Here is an 18,626-nt window from a genome sequence, read left to right as displayed (position 1 = left end):
GTATTGTGGTTGTTATTCAGTCATGTTCAACTCTGTGACCCCATGGACTGCAGCATGCCAGGCTTCCCTGTCCTTAATCACCTCCTGGAGTTTGCTCAAACTCATGTCCATTGAGTCAGTGATGCCATCCAACCATCTCATCCATTGCCATCCCCTTCTCCTGCCTTCAATCTTTCCCAGCATCAGGGTCTTTTTTAGTATGTCGGCTCTTTGCATCAGGTGGCCAAAGTACTGGAGTTTCAGCTTCAGCATCAGTCTTATTTTATGGTGTAAAATAGTATAATACACCATAAATTATAATTCCATTTTATCTTTAGTGATTAGATGCTAATATAGAAACTTAAACGGGCTTCCCCAGTGGCTCACCAGGAAAGAATCCACCTGCCAATGCAGGAGACTCCAGTTCGATCCCTGGATTGGGAAGACAGATGCCCTGGAGAAGGAAACGGCAACCCACTCCATTATTCTTGCATGGGAAATCTCAAGGACAGAGGAGCCTGGTGGGCTTCAGTCCACGGGGTCATAAAAAGTTAGACAGAATTTAGCAAGTAAGCAACAATGGATATTTCAAATTTATTAACAGGATTATGGAAGACTTTCATTCTTCAGGTTTCTAAATGTAAATCAGAATACACACACACATACACACACATTTAATAGATAACAGCCTATAGGATTGTCCCGGTCACCCTCAGTGGCTGGGGTAAGGTGCAGAGTATGAAACGATCTCTTTTAAAACCCAAAGCTCATCAGTGACCTAAACAGGAGATATTCTCCCTAATGCCAGCTTCACAGGCACAACCTCAGCCAAGCAGAAGGAAAGGCACAGGCAGATGCAAAGAGTGACCTGCAGAAAATCAAGAAGCTTAGCCCCAAACCTTCCCTCTGCTCTGAACCCTCAAGTGTTTCTCACAGAATTTATGTGGAGGTGAAACCTAACCGGATCTGTTCCTACTGTCTCTTTCCTCATTTTCTTCACTCAACAGTCAACAAAGCCATCTCTGTATAAAGTGTTAAGAAAATAGAGGTAACAATTACCTGTAAGCCTAACCAAAACGATCACATGGATGACAGCTCTGTTTAACTTAATGAATCTATGAGCCATGCGGTGTAGGGCCACCCAGAACAGACGGGTCATGGTGGAGAGTTCTGACAAAACGTGACCCACTGGAAAAGGGCAAACCACTTCAGCATTCTTGCCTTGAGAACCCCATGAACAGTATGAAAAGACAAAATGATATGACACTGAAAGATGAACCCCCCAGGTCAGCTGGTGTCCAGCATGCTACTGGAGAAGAGCGGAGAAACAGCTCCAGAAGGAATGAAGAGGCTGAGCCAAAGAAGAAACAACAACCAGTCCTGGATGTGTTCGGTGGTGAAAGTAAAGTCTGAGGCTGTGAAGAACAATAACTGTACTGAAATCTGGAATGTTAGGTCCATAAATCAAGTAAATTGGAAGTGGTCAAAGAGGAGATGGCAACAGCGAACACGGACACTCTAGGAATCAGTGAACTAAAGTGGACAGCAATGGGAGAATTTAATCCAGATGACCATTTTATCTACTCCCCTGAAGAAGGAAACGGTAACCCACTCCAATACGCTTGCCTGGAAAATCCCATGAACAGAGGAGCCTGGTGGGTTACAGCCCAGGGGGTCAAAAAAGAATCAGACACGACTTAGTGACTAAACAATTTTATCTACTACTGGGCAAGAATCACTTATAAGAAATGGAGCAGCCCTCACAGTCAAAAGAGAGTCTGAAATGCAGTACTTTGGTGCCATCTCAAAAATGACAGAATGATCTAAGTTTCCAAGGCAAACCATTCAATATTACAGTAATCCTAGTCTATGCCCTGAACATACTTAAGCTGAACACTTTTATGAGGACCTACAAGACTTTCTAGAACTATCACCAAAAAAGATGTCAAATTCATCATAGGGAACTGGAATGCAAAACTAGGAAGTTAAGAGATACCTGGAGTAAACGCAAGTTTGGCCTTGGAGTACAAAGTGAAGCAGGGCAAAGACTAACTGAGTTTTGCCAAGAGACTGCACTGGTCTTAGCAAATACCCTCTTCCAACAACACAAGAGACGGACTCTACACAGAGACATCACCAGATGGTCATACTGAAATCAGATTGATATTCTTTGCAGCTGAAGGTGGAGAAGCTGTATACAGTCAGTAAAAACAAAACCTGGAGCTGACTGTGGCTCAGATCATGAACTCCTTATTGCAAAATTCACACAACTTGAAGAAAGTAGGGAAAACCACTAGGCCATTCAGGTATAGCCAGTCCCTCCCATCAGCAAGCTTCCACAAGCTTCTTATCCTTATCCATCACAGGGCAGATGGATTTTTTAAATTACACACAGATTCAGTTCAGTTCAGTTGCTCAGTCGTGTCTGACTCTTACACACAGATTACATCATGCAGAATGCCACGCTGGATGAAGCACAAGCTGGTATCAAGATTGCCGGGAGAAGTATCAATAACCTCAGATATGCAAATAACACCACCGTAATGGTAGAAAGAGAAGAGGAACTAAAGAGTCTCTTGATGAAAGTAAAAGAGGAGAGTGAAAAAGCTGGCTTAAACTCGACATTCAAAAAACTAAGATCACGGCATCTAGTCCCATCACATCGTGGTAAATACGGGGAAACAATGGAAACAGTGACAGATTTTTATTTTCTTGGGCTCCAAAATCACTGCAGATGGTGACTGTTGTCATAAAATTAAAAGACACTTGCTCCTTGGAAGAAAAGCTATGACCAATCTAGATAACATATTAAAAAGCAGAGACACTACTTTCCTGACAAAGGTCTGTCTAGTCAAAGCTATGGCTTTTCAAGAAGTCAGTAGAGATGTGAGAGTTGGATCATAAAGAAAGTTGAGTGCCAAAGAACTGATGCTTTTGAACTGTGGTATTGGAGAAGACTCTTGAGGGTCCCTTGGATTGCAAGAAGATCAGACCACTCAATCCTAAAGGACATTAGTCCTGAATATTCACTGGAAGGACTGATGCTGAAGCTGAAGCTCCAATACTTTGGCCACCTGATGCAAAGAACTGACTTATTAGAAAAGACCCAGATGGTCGGAAAGAGTGAAGGCAGGGGAGAAGGGGACGACAGAGGATGAGATGGTTGGATGGCATCACCGACTCGACGGACATGAGTTTGAGCAAGCTCTGGGAGTTGGTGATGGACAGGGAAGCCTGGCATGCTGCATTCCATGAGGTAGCAAAGAGTCAGACAGGACTGAATGAATGAACTAACTGATTAAGGTATGACCTAAATCTAATCCCTTATGATTATACAGTGGAAGTGACAAATAGATTCAAGGGATCAGATCTGATACAGTGCCTGAAGAACTATGGACGGAAGTTTGTAACACTGTACAGGAGGTGGTGATCAAAACCATCCTGAAGAAAAAGAAATGTAAAAAGGCAAAATGGTTGTCTAAGCAGGCCTTATAAATAACTGAGAAAAGAAGAGAAGCTAAAGGCAAAAGGAGAAAAGGAAAGATATACCCATCAGAATGCAGAGTTCCAAAGAATAGCAAGGAAGAGATAAGAAAGCCTTCCTAAGTGAACAATGCAAAGAAATAGAGGAAAACAACAGAATGGAAAAGACTAGAGAGCTCAAGAAACTCAGAGGTACCAAGGGAACATTTCATGCAAAGATGGGCACAATAAAGGACAGAAATGGTATAGACCTAACAGAAGCAGAAGAGATTAAGAGGTGGCAAGAACACACAGAAAAACTGTACAACAAAGATCTAATGACCCAGATAATCACAATGGCATGGTCACTCACCTAGAGCCAGAGCACGAAGTTAAGTGGGCCTTAGGAAGCATTACAACAAATAAAGCAGTGGAGGTGATGGAATTCCAGTTGAGCTATCTCAGATCCTGAAAGATGATGCTGTGAAAGTGCTGCACTCAATATGCCAGCAAACTGGGAAATTCAGCAGTGGCCACAGGACTGGAAAAGGTCAGTTTTCATTCCAATCTCAAAAAAGGGCAATGGCAAAGAATGTTCAAATTACTGCACAATTGCACTCATTTCACATGCTAGCAAGATAATGCTCAAAATTTTTCAAGCTAGGCTTCAACAGTACATGAACCAAGTACTTCCAGATATACAAGCTAGATTTAGAAGAGGCAGAAGAACCAGAGATCAAATTGCCAACATCCACTGGATCGTAGGAAAAGAAAGAGAATTCTAGAAAAACATCTACTTCTGCTTCAGTGACTACACTAAAGTCTTGGTCTGTGTGGATCACAACAAACTGTGGACAATTCTTAAAGAGATGGGAATCCTAGACCACTTCACCTGTCTCCTGAGAAACCTGTATGTAGGTCAAGAACAACAGTTAGAACTGGACATGGAACAATGGACTGGTTCAAAACTGGTAAAAGAGTTTGTCAAGGCTGTATATTGTCACCCTGCTTATATAACTTATATGCGAAGTACATCATGTGAAATGCCAGGCTGGATGAAGCTCAAGCTGGAATCAAAAGACTGCCAGGAGAAATATCAACAGTCTCAGATATGCACATGACACCACCCTAATGGCAGAAAGAAGAGAGGAACTAAAGAGCCTCTTGATGAGGCTGAAATAGGAGAGTGAAAATCTGACTTAAAACTCAACATTCAAAAGACTAAGATCATGGCATCTTGTCCCATCACTTCATGGCAAATAGATGGGAAAAAATGGAAACACTAGCAGATTTTGTTTTCCTGGGCTCCAAAATCACTGTGGACAGCGACTGTAGCCATGAAGGTAAAGATGCTTGCTCCTTGGAAGAAAAACTATGACAAACCTAGACAGTGTATTAAAAAGCGGAGAGATCACTTTGCCAACAAGCGTCTGTATAATCAAAGTTATGGTTTTTCCAGTAGTTATGTATGGATGTAAGACTGGACCAGAAGGAAGGCTTACCACCAAAGAATCGATGCTTTCTAACTATGGTGTCGGAGAAGACTCGAGAGTCCCTTGGGCAGCAAGGAGATCATACCAGTGAATCCTAAAGAAATCAACCTTGAATATTCACTGGAAGGACTGATGCTGAAGCTGAAGCTCCAATACTTTGGCCACCTGATGTGAAGAGCCAACTCACTGGAAATGACCCTGATGCTGGGAAAGACTGAGGGCAGGAGAAGAAGAGGGCAACAGAGGATGAGATGGTAGGATGGCATCACTGACTCAATGGACATGAGTTTGAGCAGACTCCAGGAGATAGTGAAGAACATGGAAGCCTGGCGTGCTGCAGTCCATTGGGTCGCAAAGAGTCAGACAATGACTGAGCGACTGAACAACAACAAAATATGATTTAAAAATATAAATCTGGAAGAAAAAAGTACTCAAAGTCCTAGAGAGTAAAGCCACAAATGTGGGCACCACCCTGGGTTTATTCCTAGTGTAACTGGTTTATCAATCAGTCCATGGGATATCGTCCATGCATACTTATCACTGCTTTTTAACCTCAGTGCTGTCGCCGTTTTAGACCAGATAACCCTTTGCTGAGGGGCTGCCCCTTGCACTGCAGGATGTTTGGCAGCATCCTTGGCCTCTACCCACTAGATGCCAACAGAACCTCCTCCCAGGGCTGACATCAAAAGTGTCTCCAGTTGTTGTTACATGCTCCTGGAGGCAAAATAACCCTTGTTGAAAACTGCTGGTTTATGACCTTCTCATGAGCATCTCTTTGTAGGCAAATCACTCACTGTGCTCTGCTCCCATTTGTTTTAGTTCTCCGTCAAATTGAAAGTTCTAGAATAGGGATCGCATTTGTAAGGAAAACTACCTTAGATTTTTGAAGAGAAACTTTAGATCAGACGTGTAAACAGCAAACTGTGCCAGAGACAGTACGACATCACTCATGTATTAAGATCAATCAAGCCTGCCTGTATTTTTTACCTCTGTTTCTTGGCTCCTGTACACAGAAGTAGGCTTAGATGCCACAACTTCTTTGTAATTACATTATTCTAAAAATACACTGGGCTTCATTCTGGAGTAAGGGAACTTCTCTGGCTATCCAGCGGTTAGGACTCCTTGCTCTCACTGCCAAGGGTCTGAGTTTAGTCCCTGGTCAGGGAACTAGATCCTGCATGCTGCGTACTGCAGCCAAAAGACAAAAACAACAAAAATTAATTTGGGGCTAAAACTGTTAAACCTTTGGGGTCCCAGGTCTGCTTCCAAGCCTGGATATGTTTCACACAAATCCTACGGTTACCAAAAATACAAGCAAGAAGAACATCATGCTTGCTTGGGAAACTGTTTTAAATATATCAGGAATCTTCAATACTGTTACCTGTAAAGGAGGGCATTACTCCTTGTCAGGCAAAGTTCAAGTCAGGCAAGATCTAACAGTTTGTTACAGCAGGACCTCTGCCTCTAAGCAGAGAGAGCAAAAAGGCAGACCTTCAGGCCTCACCTCTGATCCACCACCCTCAGGATTAGAGAAAGATGAGGCTGGGCAGGAGACAGAGAGGGGACTGGGAGAATTTAAGGGCCTACTGTCCACAGAGTAGTGAACTCGACACCTGAAACGGCGGTTTGGTCTTTTCACTCCTTGGCTGGTAGACTGGTGGTTACTGAGTTCAGGAGGCTGCGGATGGCAGATGCTCAAGAAATGCTTGTTGCAGATGCTGATTAAACACATTCTGGCCCAAGTAACCTCTGGGTTAGTCACCCACTTGTTACGGCATAAGACGATCTTAAGACCCAGAGGGACCAGGGCTCTGCCTCATCCAAAGGTGGAGGGCATCCTGCAGCCTGATCCTGGGCCGTCTGCCCAGCCTCTCCTACACTCACTCACCCTCCTTGCTGCCCCCGCCCCTTACCCTCCTTTGTGCTTCTTCATAATTTTTTTCTCGGTTCTTCTACCTGTTACTCTCTCTAATCCTCTCCCCTCCAAAATACCATTTTTCTTTCTTGAAGTGTAGTAAAAGAGGAACGCAGCTTGGAGAGAAAAGTGAATGCTGCATTCCAGATAACACTTTCTTCTACAAGTTACACCTACTAAATGTGTTTATTCAGAGCTGGAATGACAGCCTGTTATCTGGTGATGTTGGGGTACAGATGCCAAAACACGGGCAGAGAAGGGGTTTCTGCCACTTAGGAAATTCAGTAACCATTGTATTCTCTGAACAACCGTCTTAATGAAAGGTTTACTGTGTTATTTAAAGAAAAAAAATGGATACAAACTTTTAAAACTTAAATCCCTAAAAGGAAAGATACTCAAAGACAGTCAGGGCTTGGAGAAGAGAAAAGTAGAGAGAGAGAAAAAAAGAATCTAGATACCACAGCGACCCAACATTCCACCTCTGGGAACACACCCAAAAGAACTGAAAGCAGAGTCTGGAAGAGACATCTGCACCACACTCCTGGCAGTGTTATTTGCAATAACCAAAAAAGGTGGAAGCCATCTGAGGGTCCATCTATGGATGGCTGGATAAACAAGATATATGGTATATACATACAATGCGATGCTATTCAGCCTCAGAGAGTAAGGAAAACCATACCATAATGTGGATGAACCCTGCGGACACCATGTTACGTGAAACAGGCCAGTGACAAAAATACAAGCCCTTTATGATTCCAGTTGTATGAGTCACCTAGAATAGCCAAACTCACAGAGAAAGGAGGTGGAGTGGTCTTTTCCAGTGGCTTAGGGGGGAGTTGTTGTTTAAGAGGGATAGTTTTGGTTCCAGTTTTGCAGCATGAAAAGAATTCTGGAGATGGCTGTTGGTAACGGTTGCACAACACTATGAATCTACTTAATACTGCTGTACTGTATACTAAAAAATGGTTATGATGGCAAATATTATGTGCATTTTAGTATAATTTAAAATAATAATCAGTATGATTTACTCTCTTAGCAGACTGAGGATAAAAGTCTGTATGATGCAGAATATATGAAGAATTCTTACAACTCAGAACCATGGAAATAACCCAACTTTTGAAAAGGCAGTTAGCTAGACCAGGGCAACAGGAGTGATCTCTGGGGTGACGGGAATGCTTGTACCTTGATTACACCACTGTCACGTCTCAGTGATGACGCTACACCGCTGTGTTACAACTACCGTTGCCACTGGGGTAAAGGATACACGGGCTCTCTCTTTGTATTTTTCTTACAAATGCATGTGAATCTATAATTTTTTCAAGATAAAAAAGTATAATTGAAAACAATGGGGGGAAACACCATCACTGAGGTGACGCTGCGCCCTTTTCATCATGCAGGACTGTAGCAGGAGGGGCACGCTACGGTCAGGACTCAGTACAGATGGTGTCAACCTGGAACACTTGTTTAAATGTGGTGTTTGTCTAGGTTTCCCCACTGTAAAGTTAGTTCTTTTCTCTTTGTAATGTTAAGTATCTTGTGAAGAGATATTTCAAATATCCTGCTTCTTACCATACCTCCATCTATTACTTTCAGCAGACATACATACATAGGTGGATGTAGTCTGCAACAGTCACTACTGTGCTGGCTGCCAAATAGTCATTTTCTATTTCCATCATTTCCTCTATATTTACTAATGAGAATTCTACCCTAGCAGGAGCTGCTCCTTCTCCCTCATTTATTTATTCAAATGTATTCAATTGAAATGTACTCAATTATTTGCTCACAGAAGCACGGACTCACAGATACTTATTTTTTCTAGGGATTGTAATCCATTACTACTATTACTTATTTTGTTGTTCAGACTATCTCAGACTTAGTTCTTGCAAGCTCCTTTCAGTTAGCCCCTGTGTCATTTCAACATGCCCATATTTTCATGAAAACTTCCTCATTTTGTGACAGCGTAAGAAGTTACTTGCTTCCCCTGGCCCAGTCATAGAATCAGCCATTTCTCCAAAGAGCCCCAACTCCTTTCTTAAGAACTTACACAGTCTAAAGCTTATTCTCAAAATACTCCTGTGAAGCAGAATCTTAGTTTGCTAAAGACTCAGTCACTCACAAAATTCATCCACAGGAAAGTGAGGACTAAACCTCATTACACTACTTAACACTCATTTTTAAAAATAATATAAGAAGGGACTTCCTTGGTGGTCCAGTGGCTAAGACCGTGCTCTCAATGCAGGGGCCCGGGTTCCATCCCTGGTCAGACAGCTAGATCCCACACGCCGCTACTAAGGATCCCACATGCTCAACTATTAGTACAAGATCTCATGTGTCTCAACAAAGATCAGAAGATCCCATGTGCTGCAACCAAGACCCAGTACAGTCAAATAAACAGTGTGTTTAAAAAATAATAATAAATCAAATAATATAAGAATTGAAAATAAACTTTATAACCCAATTTATTTATCTGGGATCTTTTTCAAGGGAGCTGAAATCACATTCTCAATAATGAAACTAATCAGAATAGGTTTCTGTGATCACTAAGTGAAAAATAAATTCTGTATATATTTCTTTTCAGGAAACCTGGTTCAACACTTTCAGCTCTTTCTCAACCAAAGGCCAGTCAAAACCACTAAGTAACTTACACTACTCTTTTAAAGTCTTGGTTCATAATTTTCCTGCTTATTCTTCCCAATGGTGTTTAGCAAGAATATGTAGTACATACTGTTTCCACAATGACTCAATGAGACCCTAAAAAAGATTTATGTTTTCATCCTGGTGGAGGGAGGACGAGTGGGAGGGGAGACTTAATTACTTTCTCAAACTCATGTAATAAGTCAGAGGTCAGTTCCAGGACCCAAGCTTTATGACATCCTGTGTTCTTTCTTCATGAGAATACTCATTTCAAAAAATTAATTTATTTATTTTAATTGAAGGATAATCAGTTTACAATATTGTGGTGGTTTTTGCATACATTGACATGAATCAGCCATGGGTATACATGTGTCCCACCATCCTGAAACCATCCCCCCTGCCCAACTCCCTCCTCACCCCATCCCTCTGGGTTGTTCCAGGGCACCAGCTTTGGGTACCCTGTTTCATGCATCGAATTTGCACTGGTCATCTATTTTACATATGGTAATACAAATGTTTCAATGCTGTTCTCTCATATACTCATTTTTAATTAATAAGATTTATTTAATGCTCTTATTAGTTTATACTGTTATCCTCTACCATTAACTTCAGCTAATACTCCAATTTGTAGCAGGGTAGATACATTTCCCTGAAGCAGTATTTTTGGTTTTAGAGCACAAAGTGGGGTAAAGGATGTAGAAAATGATTTATATAGCCCCTTAAGCTGTTGTACGTACTTTGTTAAGCTATTTTTTTAGGAGCTTGCACATTTTGATTCTTTAAAAGAAAAAAAGATCCTCTGGGGGCAATGAGAGTTTTGCTTTTACAGACAGTTTTATGACTGTTAAATGTGTGTCCCCTTGACACATGAAGAACACTGCTCTCAGGGAATGCAAAGTGATTTTAAAATTAGCCTAAGCAAAACATAATTAAAAAGGTAAATCTACTGAAAAAAATTGAGTGGCCTAAGGGAAACTACAGCCACAGTTTTGGTTCTCTGATTTTATATAGTGAATCACAGAATGCTTAATTTAGTCCCAAGGGCAATCATTATATTGAAAGCAATATTAAATAATCTTATCCAGCTATTTCTGCCATGTGCATTATTTACTTAGTTATCTAGCATATCATAAGCTAAAAGCAAAAGAACATAACATTTATTGTAACCAATATTTTTTGTGGCCTCACCCTCCTCCACCATGCTCCACGAGCAATCAATATACCAATATTTTTTATATCAATCTATAAGAACAATAAAGTTCATATATAGCTCAATATATTGACGTCCCCAATCAGAAATTTATGCAAGATCCTAGTTTCTTCATTTTTCAAATTGTGTAACCTTTAGTGTGGCGGAACATATACTAATGTAAAGCAAAACCCTAGTGAGACAGAGCACCAGAGCATGGTTTATCTACTTATTTAACCAGTGTTTACTGACTACCACCTTCCCTAGTGGCTCAGATGGTAAAGAATCTGCCTGCAATGCAATGTGGGAGACCTGGGTTCAATCCCTGGGTTGAGAAGAGTCCCTCCAACCCACTCCAGTATTCTTGCAGAAAAGTCTGGTGGCTACAGCCTATGGGGTCGCAGAGAGTTGGACAAAATGATTGCGCAACTTAACACTTTCACTTTGGGCTTCCCTGGTGGCTCAGACAGTAAAGTATCTGCCCGCAATGCGGGAGACCTGGGTTCGATCCCTGGGTCGGGAAGATCCCCTGGAGAAGGAAATGGCAACCCACTCCAGTACTCTTGCCTAGAAAATTCCATGGATGGAGGAGCCTGGTAGGCTACAGTCCATGGGATCGCAAAGAGTCCGACATGACTGAGTAACTTCACTTATCACCGAAAATGTGCAGTCATGCTTTAAGTGGCTTTCAGTCAAAGTGCAGGGAGAAAATAACAAATAAAGTAAAAATAAGGGCTTCTCTAGTGGCTCAGATGATAAAGAATCTGCCTGCAATGCCAAAGACCCGGGTTCAATCCCTGGGTCAGGAAGATCCCCTGGAGAAGGGAATGGCTACCCCCTCCAGTATTCTTGCCTGGAAAATCCCATTGAGAGGAGGAGCCTGGCAGGTTACAGCAGTTGAGCAAAGTTGTAAGTATGCAGGGACTTCACCATGCCGCGATATAGGATTCGAGGCTTCACAGAAGGCTTGTACCTGGCTGTTAAAAGACATGCACCTGTGGAGCAGCAAGTGGGACTGCTCCAGGCCATGTCCAGAGCCAGAGCATGTAGCTGGCATGCGGGTTCACAGGGCCAACCAAGAGAGCAAAGGAGGATGAAGTCCGTGAGGAAGACAGAGGCTGGACAGGGCTTGGAATGCAAGGCCAAAGGGTTTGTGTTTTGGTAACAGTGGGGAAGCATTGCAGATTCCTGAGGATACAAGTAACAACAAAAGAGGGACCAGATAATTCAGTCTGGTAGAGATGTGCAGAGGGACTGGGAAGAGAAGCGATGGGAAAGGGAGGCTTCTGGGTGTTTTCAAGCATGACATCTGACCAAAGCGACCTGGCTCAGACTTGGAAGGAACCCACGAGACGTTCCTAGCAAGGTGACAGACTCTGGGGGTGCATGGGCAAGGACTGGGGAGCCCACTGCACCTGGATTTGCATCCCAATCTGCTAGTACTGGTTGCCCAACCTTTACCAAATCATTCAGGTCCCCCGCTTTCCACTTCCTCAGGGTAAAGCGGTCAGTGTTCTCTCCCTTCTAAAGCACTGACTCAGTGTCGGGCCCACTGCAGACTTCCCACCACTGGCGCTGCTTGTAGAAGACAGGAGCTGCCTGCACGTCTCCAAGCCCCTTGAGAGGCTTCCCAGCCTTGCTTTCTGCTCACTTCCATTTCTGTCTGCTCCATTCAAGGGACAGGCGCAGATAAAGCTAGTCTGAATGCAAATCAGACTTCGGCAACCAAGTTACCACCCTCTCTGGGTTGTTTTCACACTCAGATCTGGAGTTAAGGCCAACTGGTGAGCGGAGGAGTGGAAGAGGTGGAGAAAGGACCATGCAGCAGCCGGCGCAGGGCAGGAGCCTCACCAGCAGACCCCCACGGTCTGCACTGCTCTGGGCCACGATTCTGACACCCTGAAGTACGGGCAGCTGGTACGGTGAGGCCTGCCTTAAAAATAACATTTCTGGAAGTGCCATAAACCAACAGGAGAGAGAGAAGCTCTTCCCTACATTTACCAAGTTAGAGCAGTCAATCTGAAGAGAGACAAGATAAAGGCTCTATCCCTTTTGAAATTATGTTTAATCCTACCTGAAGTCACATCTTCTGGTGTGAGGGGCAGATATATGTCCAAAAGAATTTTGTGTATTTTAGTAAGTAACTACCATGAATGACTAGGGGTAAAGAGAAGTGTAAAATACATCCCTCCTAGCATCTAATTCAGGTCACGCAAACGCGTGCAAGCACAAGAGGAAAGACAAGTATTAAGTCAGGAAGTATTCACTATATACGGTGCAGGAGTCCAGAGAAAAGCGAGGGCTGGAAGGGCTGAGAAACACGGAATGTACACTTAAGAGCGAGGGCTTGGACAAAAGGAAGTAAAGTGGCAGGCTCTGTGCAAAATCCAGAGGTGGACGAAGTGTGGGATGTCCGAGGCACAGTGCAGTGAACAGCCTGACTGCCACAGAGGTTCTCTTGTCACTGAGACCAGTCCCAGCACCCAGGTAATCTGGAAGGCAGCTGTGTTCACCACTGTACCACCAATGCCACCCAGACAGTCTGGAGAGAGAGCAGGACCCTTCCCTTGCCGAGGAAGACTGGATACCGTGGAGCCATTCTGCTGAATAAACTGACATGATGGAACTCCTTGAATCTGTAGACTCAGACAATTCCAGATGGGAAAGAGCCTCGGACCAGAGAGTTCAGAAACATCCAACAGGCAAGTCTGGCTATAACAGGCCATAGTTTAAAAAAAAAAAAAAGGGCAAATAAAAAAGACAGAGATTGAGAAGTCTCTTAGGCTTCCAGTCCCTTTCGAGGGCAAATAAAGGTTTCATGGGACAAATATGTCTGAGACATCCTACTCACCCACTGGGAGCTGTTCTGTAGGGCTGGTTTTAATATAGTAATTGATTAGAAAAGGGATGGCTGAGGGAGTCTTCTACAGATGGGTGACTGAGAGGGAAATAAAACATGAAAGCCATAGGTTCATAAAGAAAAAGGTGGCTGCTGACAGAGCACCAGAGCCTCAGCCAGTAGGTATCCCACATCTGCACGCTGCCGCACAGGAAAATGCTAGGAGAAAAGCTTGATGGAGGGAGAGGGGAGCAAGGAGAAAGGTGGCTGATGATGTACCATTACAAGCTAAGGAAAGTGGCGTGTTACCTCCCTTTTTCTGCCTGAGGATAAGACGATGATGATGATAATCATTACCTCTGATTTCTTTATAACAAGCCTTGACCTTACTGGCATTTTAGTAAACCATCTCAGTTTTCCTACCTTTCTCTGTGAAAATCAACAGTGGATGGGATGAGTTACCAGACTGGACAACAGATATCTAAAATTTCAAATAGAAAAAAATTGAGAACAAAGAAGTTTCCGATGGAAGGCAGCACAAGTGGAGACTGAGGGCATGAAGACTCCAGGGCAGTTTCTGCCATTTTGCTAGCACACAGCTGTGGGGTTCTACAGACCCCCCAAGTAAGTTGTTGGCAGCCGTTAATCCAATGGACAGGCGTTCCTGACAGTCTAAACCTAAGCTAAGGGAAATAGTATAAGACATCTGCCACATTTATCTATTGATCTGGGGATAAAATGTTCAGAAATTCACAAGAAAAGGATGCTAACGTCAACCTGATCTAAGAAAAGTACGATCTTGAAGCATCTGTGCTCTGCACAGGGGCTCCGTAGGGACTCAGTAGGTGTTTACCGAATGTAAAACAATACATCTTTGTTAAAGGTTATTTCTGTAAGAAGTGTGTCTGTATGTTAGTCAAGAACGTCATTTTCAAATTTATACAAACCAACATGGCATTCTGGAACTTTTATTTTTTCTTAGTCACAATAATAAAACACATTCTAAGTATCAATGAGATTTAATGTAAAATCAAACTATTAACATTTATATAATTGTTATACTCTCAAGGTAGGTTGGGAGTAGCATTCAGTACCTTTATGAATGAGAGCAGAATACTGTGGCTGGCAAAGTACAGTAGAGCTCTTCCCTGGAGCCTGGAATACAACTGCCTACAAAGAGGACAATAGAGAGAGACCGGAAGAGAGTGGCCCTGCCTGTAAAGCATGTAGAACATAAGAGAACCATCTGAGAAAAGAAATCCTAATTACATGTGATGTCCTAGACATAACTGGACCATGCAGGAGCAGCAGGTGAAGTAATCCTTCCCAATCAACACCATGCTTAGCACTATGCGAGCTTTACAGCTATTTGCCCACATTGTGTGTGGTCATTTATGACTAGAGATGTTGTCTGCATGGGTTCAGCTTTATGATACAACAATGAGATTTGATAACATGATAATGAACGCAGATTTTCAAGGCTGAATAAGATTTCTCTGGGTTTGATGAGTTTTTCAAATTATCACTTGAATTTACAAGGGAAAAAAATGTACCATCATCAAAAATATCTCCCCTGAACAGAAACAAAGCCACAGGCCTTTGGGGGCTAGATGGTGGCTTAAAAACACTCCCAGAGACACCACCCTTACAGCAAGGATGAAGCATATCCAGGTGCAGTTGTTGTTATGTGCCTGGACTAATCTCAGCAAATAAAGCCATCCTGAGAATTGTCTGTGCAGATGGCTAGCTCAAAGAGGTCCCCAGCTGTTCCCACCAGAGGCATACCAATTGCAGAATTTTTTAAATGTTGCCAATAAACAATCAAACAGGATTCCTGTGAATCCTTTACAGACCACGAACCTAAAATGTCAGGTGAGATCTTCTTGATGGTTTCAAACAAAGACTAATGAGGCTTTCATTGCTTCTGTCTGGAATACAAACAGGCCACATTCTATTCAAAACAAGCATCTCCAAGAGTTCACTGATTAATGCCAATAATTCAAAAAAATCTAGTGTTCCCATAAAACCTTAAAGGATTGCAAAACGATGTGACAAAGGAAGACATTTTTTCACTTTACAGTAAACATTTTTATAAACCCGGGGGGGGGGTGTTGGGGGCAGACATATTCATATACTGTACTGCCTAAGGAAATTTATTACAAAACTATTCACTTTACAGCTTGGTGGATGTGATGGTAAATTATGTGGGTCACAGGAGGGTTTTTCGGATGAGACTAACATTTAAATTGGTAACCTCTGGGTAAAGCAGATCACCGTCCATAATGCAGGTGTGCCCCACCAAACCAGCTGGAGGCATGAAGAGAGCAGAAAGACCAGCCTTCCTAGCCAAGAGGCAAAGCAGACTGTTTGGGACTTCATCTACAACACTGACTGTCCTGGGTCTCCAACCTGCCAGTCCACACTACCGATTTTTGGACTCACTATTCTTCATAATTGTGTGAGTCGATTTCATATAGTAAATCTCTTCCTGTATGCACACACATCCTATTGGTATTGTTTCTCTGGAGCACCTGAATAATACAGTGGAACTGATTTTACTTGCAATGGGGATAAGGTTTGTATAACCTGTTGAACATCAACCTCTACTACTGGGGAAACAATGTACCCAACTCTTTAGTCTAGTGCCCATTTTTCCTTGATTAACCCACCCCAGAAAGGGATCTTCTACTTCAGCTTTAACTGTCTCTCAGGCCAGCTGGTGAGAAGCAGCACTGAGAAGTTCCAAACTTTGTTCTTTTCAGGGAAAACCGGAAAAAGGACAAGATGGTGGAGAAGAAGAACCTGAGCTCACCTCCTCTGACGAAAATGCCAAAATCATTTTTTGGAATCTACCAAAAATATATATATATATATATTCTACTTTCAAAGACAAAGAGAAAGCCTCAACGAGACAATAGAAGGGGCGCTTTTGCAATAAAATCAAATCCCATACCAACAGGACAGGCAATCCACGAACTGGAAAGCACACACATCACAGTTTCTTCCACAGGAGGGAGAGTTCCAAGCCCCACATCAGGCTCCTCAGCCTGGGGTCTGCAATCAGGAGGAAGTGTCTCAGAGCATTTGGCTTTCCAGGCCAGAGGGGCTTGGGTGCAAGAGCTCCATAGGACTGAAGGAAGTAGAGACACCACCTTGGAAGGCACACATAAGGTTTCAGTGCCCTGAGACCCAAAGCAAAGCAGTGACTCCACAGGAGCCCAGAACAGACCTACTGGTGGGTTCTGGAAGGTCTCCAGAGGAGGCAGGAGTTGGCCGTGGCTCACCAGTGGCAGAGGCAGTGGGGTGGCAAGGACACTGGTGGCAGAGGCCCCAAGGAATATTCATTAGGTGAGCAGTCCCAGAGGTCAACCAACAGGGTGGGAAAACAGCCCCGCCCAAAGACAGACAGGCTGCTAAAGTCATCCGAAATGCACTTGTTTGGTCAATCAGTGTCCAGTTCTTTGTGACCTCATGGACTGCAACATGCCAAGCTTCTCTGTCCTTCACTATCTCCCAAAGTTTGCTCAAACTCATGTCCACTGAGTTGATGATGCCAGCTGCCTCTAAACACAAGCCTTGACAGGGCCCTGCCCATTAGAGGGACAAGACCCAGCTCCACTCACCAGTGGGCATGCCAGAACCTCCAATCAGAAAGCCTGAACAAGCCTCTTGGACAGCCTCACCCACCAGGGGGCTGACAGCTGAAGCAAGAGGAGCAGCTACAACCCTGTAGCCTGCAGAACAGGGATTGCAATCACAGAAAGTTATACAAAATGAAATGACAGAGAAATATGTTCCAGATGAAGGAACAAGATAAAGCCTAGGAAAAAATAACTAAATGAAGTGGAGATAGTCAATCTGCCTGAAAAATAATTCAGAAAAATGATAGTAAAGATGATCCAAAATCTCGGAAAAAGAACAGAGGCACAAGGAACTCCCTGGTGGTCAGTGGTTAGGATGCCACATTTCTACTTCAGGGGGCGCAGGTTTGATCTTTGGTCAGGGAACTAAGATCCTGCATGCTGCACGGCATGGCCAAAAGATGAACAAAGAATGGCGGCAGAGACCAAGAAGATACAAAAAATATTTAACAAAGAGCTAGAAGATTTGAAGAAGAGAGACAACACAATAGCTGAAATGAGCAGTACAGTAGACAGAATCAACAGAAGAATAACTGAGGCAGAAGAAAGAATAAGGAAGTGGGAAGACAGATTGGTAGAAAACAATGCTGCAGAACAGAACAGAGAAAAAGAATTTAAAAAATGAGAAGCATCTAAGCGACCTCTGGGACCATCATTAAATGCACCAATATTTGCATTACACGGTGTCCCAGAAGACAAAAGAAAGGATCCGAGCAAATACCTGGAGAAGGTAGCCAAAACCTTCACTAACATGGGAAAGGAAACACTCACTCAAACCCAGGAAGTGCAGAGTCCCATAAGGTATAAAGCCAAGGAAGTAAGTCAAGTTGCTCAGTTGTGTTCGACTCTTTGCGACCCCGTGGATGGCAGCCTACCAGGCTTCCCTGTCCGTGGGATTGTCCAGGCAAGAGCACTGGAGTGGGTTGCCAAGGAGGAACATGCAAAAAGAGAGATGACAAAAATTAAAGACAAGGAGAAAATATTAAAAGCAATGAAGGAAAAGTAATACATAAGGAAATCCCCACATGGTTATCAGCTTATTTTTCAGCAGTAAATCTGCAGGAATGGCCTGCAGGAAGGGAATGGCCTGATATATTTGAAGTGATGAAAGGGGAAAACCTACCACTAAAAATATTCTATGCAGCAAGACTCTCATTCAAATTCAAGGAAAAAATCAAAAGGTTCACAGAGAAGCAAAAGCTAAGAGAATTCAGCACCACCAAAGGAGCATTACAACAAATGCTAAAGGAACTTCTCTAAGCAGAAAAGAAAAGGCCACCTAGAAACAAGAGCACTTTGAACAGAAAAGTACACCAGTAAAGGCAAAATACACTAAAGGCAGGATATCACCCACACACAAGCATGGTATCAAAACAAGTAATCCTGAGAAGAAGAAGTTCAAATGCAGGATACTGGAAGCACATTTGAAATTAAGAGACCAGCAACTTAAAACAACTATATATATAGACTGCTA

At 43.0% G+C, this 18,626-nt stretch overlaps 1 protein-coding gene across 2 annotated transcripts in view; it reads right to left on the bottom strand.

The window, feature by feature from the left end:
- Positions 1-18,626, bottom strand: part of C1H3orf70 (chromosome 1 C3orf70 homolog) — a 117,135-nt gene that overhangs the window by 5,141 nt on the left and 93,368 nt on the right. The window lies entirely within an intron of this gene.

The sequence above is a fragment of the Ovis aries genome, chromosome 1 (genome assembly GCF_016772045.2).
Source record: "Ovis aries strain OAR_USU_Benz2616 breed Rambouillet chromosome 1, ARS-UI_Ramb_v3.0, whole genome shotgun sequence".
Taxonomy (NCBI): domain Eukaryota; kingdom Metazoa; phylum Chordata; class Mammalia; order Artiodactyla; family Bovidae; genus Ovis; species Ovis aries.
Note: the sequence above shows the minus strand (reverse complement) of the source record. Positions and strands in the feature narration are given on the sequence as shown.